The following is a 6,000-nucleotide window of genomic DNA, read 5'->3' as shown; positions in this document are numbered from 1 at the left end:
CAGTTCATCCGATTTTGAAGGCTTGATGCACATCTGAAGTATCTGGTTTAGCAGCATCAAACCATTTGAATTCGGCACAGAATTCCACATCACCACCCTTGAATTTAAATTAGTAACACTAACTGTACTTTTGGCAGAAATAGATTGAAAATAAATATCATCATATCACTACTTCAGCTTTATTAAATTTGTCATAGGATACATTAGGGAAGTGAGGGAACACTGACATGCACAGAAGGGGTGCAGCAGGGGCGCAAGCCCTTGCCCCTCTCATCACAAATCTAAAGGGTACCTTTTGGTCGTCCAGAAAAAGGGGAGACATATTAAGAATACAATTAAAATAGTTAAATCAAACAAAATTTAAATCTTGTCATAATAATTATGTGTCATTATGATATTTATTTATTAATTGTGGCCATATTAAAATAAAAATTAAGCAGAGCGCTGTAGGAAATTTGGTAGTATAACTGTACACAGTATGAATTAAATTGGCCAAGTACTTCCATCATTATGTAGGGAACAGTATGTTGGGAATTAAATAAAACTGTCCGCATGTCTATGTCATTATGTAAGGAATTTCATAATGGAATTAGTCGCATTCGACAACCATTATAAGTGTGTAAACACTTCCTTGAAGTGTCCTTCAAGGAAGCAAAACATTCAGTTTTTAATTTGCCACGGAACATCAAAGTGCTGTTAACTCAAACGAGCAACAGGTCAGATACATGTAGACCATTACATGTATTGCTTAGTAAGTTCATCAAATGAATAATACTCGATTGCTTCCGCATTTCCAACATTGCGCATCTGCAGTGTAGACAGATTATAATGGGATTATAAATGCTTTGATTTCAGTTATATAAATTCAATTAATATTTTATAGAATATTGACATAAACTGAAGGAGATGTCTGGTTAAGCCAGAGCCAGTTTGGTTTTGTTGAAACTAATAAGCCATTAGACTAATCACTTTCAGAAAAATACCATTAAGTTTCCACAGTAGCGCCACTCCCTATACACATATTAGGCAGTATGTGTAGGGCACCAACTCCCTAGGGGGGCACCATCATAGGGGGGCACCAGAAACTCCACCGGCTTGCTACTCACAAGTTATACGTTTTTCAAGGACCCTGTAGCATTCGTGGAACACAGTCGATCGCCTCGCGCTCGCAGTTTCTCATCGCGCCTTTGCATCATGCACCACGTTACCAGGGTAATGCCATAGTACTGAATGATTGATCATGTTCATATTTCCTGATACTGTCATGGTACTCCAAGGTACTTTAAAAAATACCATGGTTTTACTCTGACACATGTCAAAAACATTGGGTTATCACAGACTATGTCTGAAAATAACAGAACAGGCTATTAAAGTATTTGTGATAAAGAAAAAAAAGAAAAAAGTAAAATATACAAGAAAATGGTTGGTATTTACTCATTCAAACTCATAAAAAAACACACAAAAAAAAACAATCAGTACCCTTTTTATCTTACCACGTCACTGTGAGGGAATATAATACATTTTTGTTACAACTTGTAAATATTTATATTTTGTATTTGTTGTTTTTACATGTGTTTAGAGTATCTACTGTATATAGTAAAAAAAAAAAATGCTACAGTTTGTTTTATAGAAATCATGTTACACATAACCATGGTAGTTGTCACGATCCCCGGTTGTCTGCCCTGTGTTTCTCTTGTCACGTCACAAACTACAATTCCCATGATTCCCGGCCCTCATCACTGCCAGCACTTTGTTATTGTTCTCACCTGCTTGTCGTTTTGTCATCATCATGTCTCTGTACTTAAACCCTGGTTGTTTGTTCAGTCTCGGTCGTTCGTTGTTTGTGGATATTGATGTTTTGCCTTGTCTACCCAGTTCATGTACCCTTGATGTTTTCATGTTTTGGTTTCATTTTTCCATCGTGGACGTTTCCTTTGTTCCAGTTTTGTTTGTTTTCACTTTGATTAATAAAGAACCCGCGTTTAGATCCTCACTCCTCGTCTGCCTCCTCCTGCTAAACGTAACAGTAGTGAAGAAGATCCATGCTTCCATGTGCTTGCTTACTATGGTCTTGTTACTATAACTATAGTCCTTTGTTAAATCTATATAAAATAATAATAATAATTAATTAATTAATGTTTTCAAAAGGCCAAATGCAAAATACCTTTTTTAAAAGATGAAATAGAAATGTGTAAATCCTAAAAAATAGGCAAAAATATTTTTGCTTGAGTTTAAGAAAAAAAAACTGGTTTACTTTTCATAGAATTAATAGATAACCTTACTGTTGTTGATATGAGTATTTGCATCTGCATCCAACACACAACCAATGCTGTAATGTAGAATGAGCATTTCAGTGGGACAAAATATGCAATATTATTGTTATAATATTCTAATACTTATTTTTATGAAATATATGAACTAATACACTTTTTGTATTAGTTTCTGTTTTCACATTTTCATTTTATAGACCCCATATATAGCCCTACATCTGCTTGAATTCAAGAAACGCAATGTTTGGTCTGACATCTATGTCATGTAAGCCTGTTTAGTTTTATGTTATTGGTACAAAAAAAGTCTCCACTTTCAAATTATGTCACATGATTTGAGGGGTTGGGGGTTAATCAAATAAAGATTGAAAACCACTGCATTAAGAACTTAAACAATCCAACCATATTAATATCTATTTTTAAAATTGCTAACTTGCCCCAACAAGAAATTTGCAAATGTTCTCTCCATTCCCGCTTAAGCTTACAATCTAAAATAAACAACGTTTTTGGAAACAAAACCAAGTTTAGTAAATATAATATAAAGGGAGAAATCAGATTAAACTATTCCATTAAATTTGGACACTAAACTATTTGTTGCCACAATACTATGAATTATTCCCCACTGAAGATCTCTAGATCTCTTTGGAATAGGTAGCTTATAAAAATCTCCATGATGGTGTTATTTCTGCAGGAATAGAGAGATGCGCTCTCCATTTAGTGTCAACTCATCTTCTTAGTTACATATGATATTCAGACTTTACACAAATATTACAAAATAACTTTTCCCAATTATATGACATAAAAGCAAGGTCATTTCCACATTATTATTAGTTTCTAAATACTTTGGTACAACCTCAAGACAAGGAAACTCCAAATGTCTTAATGTCTATAAAGGACATTAAAGTTTAGGAAAAGATGTATAAAGATGTCCAATTAAGCCATCAACATGTCTTAATGATCTAACTTCAAGTTGATCAACAATTGACTTAACAAAAGGTGAATTGCGGACAACTACGTATGTCAGTCAAATCCAATATTTTATATACAGTTGAAGTCAGAAGTTTACATACACTTCGCTTGAAGTCATTAAAAAAATTGTTTTACCACCTGTGTATGTATTTTAAGGCCTACCTTCAAACTCAGTGCCACTTTTATTGATATCATGGGCAAATCATAAGAAATCAGCCAAGACCTCCACAAGTCTGGTTCATTCTTGGGAGCAATTTCCAAATGCCTGAAGGTACCATGTTCATCTGTACAAACAATAGTATGCAAGTATAAAGACCATGGGACCAGGCAGCCATCATACTGCTCAGGAAGGAGACACATTCTGTCTCCTAGAGATGAACATATTTGGTGCAAAAAGTGTGAATCAATCCCAGAACAATAGCAAAGGACCTTGTGAAGGTGCTGGAGGAAACAGATATACAAGTATCTATATCACAGTAAAACGAGTCCTATATCGACATAACCTGAAAAGCTGCCCAGCAAGGAAGATGCCAATGCTCCATAATCAACATAAAAAAGCCAGACTACAGTTTGCAAGTGCACATGGGGACAAAGATCTTAATTTTTGGAGAAATTTCCTCTGGTCTGATTAAACAAATATGGAACTTAATATATTTGTTTTAGCAATAAATGTGTAATCCACTGAATAAACTTCAGTGCATTCATGTCTGTATCTGTAATGAGAAAGCATTGAGGCTGCCAAATTATTGCCAACAAGGCATTTCACCTATAAGAATCCTGTGGGAGAATCAATCACCACCTCTCAAATTTTATCAGCTTAACCATCTCAGTTATTTCTCATAAACTCATTACCCATATAAATCCCAAGAACCTTAATACCATTCACTGTAAAAAATAAATAAATAAATAAAAGTTTTTTAATTGTTGTACTGTTGTACTGACTGGAGTCCCCCTACAGCAGGTGTCCAGATGTGTCGTAGTCACCACAGACGCCTCTCAACTGGGTTGGGGCACCATGTGCAATGGGCACACAGCCGCTGGCTCCTGGACAGGGACCCAACTGCGTTGGCACATCAACTGCCTAGAGTTGCTGGCTGTATTCTTTGCCCTGCAGAGGTTTCACCCGCTGATTCGGGCAAGCACGTCTTAATCAGTTCAGACCACACCGCGTGTGTTAAGCGTACATAAATCGCCAAGGCAGCATGCGCTCTCGTCATATGTCACATCTTGCCCGCCATCTCCTTTGGAGTCAGCAGCAACTCAGGTCGCTGCACGACATTCATATCCTGGGCGTGGCTGTCCCAAGAGGAGCTCCTGTCAGGGAGTACCAGATCGGGCAGTGGGAGTTGTCTTGGGAGGCAAAGAGATCTATCTGTGCCTTGCCGAATTGGTCCCAAATCAGCTGGACCACCTGGGGGTGGAGCCTCCACTCTCCACTGGGCGAAACAGGGAACACCTTCTTTCCCAGGGATGGGGCACCCTCTGGCATCCGCGCCCAGACCTCTGGAACCTCCATGTCTGGCCCCTGGATGGGACGTGGAAGATCTGAGTGACCTACCACCTGCGGTCGTAGACACGATCAACCAAGCCAGAGCTCCCTCTACCAGGCAGCTTTACACCCTAAAGTGGCGCTTGTTCGCAAATCGGTGTTCTTCCTGGTCTGAAGACACGCAGAGATGTGCAGTTCCATCAGTGCTTTCATTCCTGCAAGAGAGGTTGGAGGGAAGTCTCTCCCCCTCCACCTTGAAGGTGTATGTAGCCATTATCGCGGCTCACCATGACACAGTGACGCAGTGGGTAAGCACGACTTGATTATCAGGTTCCTTAGAGCTGCCCGGAGGCTGAATCCTCCCAGGCCAAGCCTGTTCCCCACCTGGGATCTCTCAGTGGTCCTCTCCTCTCTGGCCTTTAGAGACCCCCTACAAGCCACTTGACTCAGTTGAGTTCATGGCCCTCTCCTTGAAGAAGGCCCTCCCGATAGCGCTAGCTTCCATCAAGAGGGTTGGGGACCTGCAAGCAATCTCTGTCAGCGACACGTACCTGTAGTTCGGTACGGCAGATACTCACGTCATCCTACGGCCGTGACCAGGCTACATGCCTGTGACAGGACTGAGGGCGGGCCGGGTTGTGATTATACACACCCGGTCCCTTTATCCCTCTCAGATACTTAATTAGCCTGATAAGGGACCGGGTGTGTAAAATCATGGTCCGGCCCACCCTCCGACCTGTCACAGTGCCCAGGTTCCTACCACCCCCTTCAGGGACCAGGTCATGAACCTGCAAGTGCTGCCCTGGGAGGAGGCAGACCCAGCCTTTTTGTTGCTGTGTCCGGTACGTGCTTTGCGTATCTATTTGGACCGTATGCAGAGCTCTAGAGGTTCTGAGTGGCTCTTGTCTGCTTTGGTGGACAGCGGAAAGGCAACGGCATCTCCAAACTGAGGTTAGCTCACTGGGTCGTTGACGCCATTTCCTTGGCCTTCCAAACCCAGGCCGTGCCCGCCCCCTTGACAAGAATTGTGGCATCCTCGTGGGCACTGGTCAACAGCACCTCCCTAGCAGACATCTGCAGAGCAGCGGGCTGGGCAACACCCAATACCCTTGCGAGATTCTACAATCTCAGGGTTGAGTCGGTCTTGTCCCGTGTTTTGTCAGGTCCGAGCCAGTAGAACTCGGTAATACGGAACAGCTGACCAGGTGTTCCGCTTGCACCTAGTGCCCTTCACCAAAGTGATCCAGTGCGCTCTCTCTCTCCCAGGTTAGCCAC

Source organism: Xyrauchen texanus, chromosome 37, assembly GCF_025860055.1.
Source record: "Xyrauchen texanus isolate HMW12.3.18 chromosome 37, RBS_HiC_50CHRs, whole genome shotgun sequence".
Taxonomy (NCBI): domain Eukaryota; kingdom Metazoa; phylum Chordata; class Actinopteri; order Cypriniformes; family Catostomidae; genus Xyrauchen; species Xyrauchen texanus.
The sequence above is the reverse complement of the archived record's forward strand: the minus strand, read 5'-3'. Positions refer to the sequence as shown.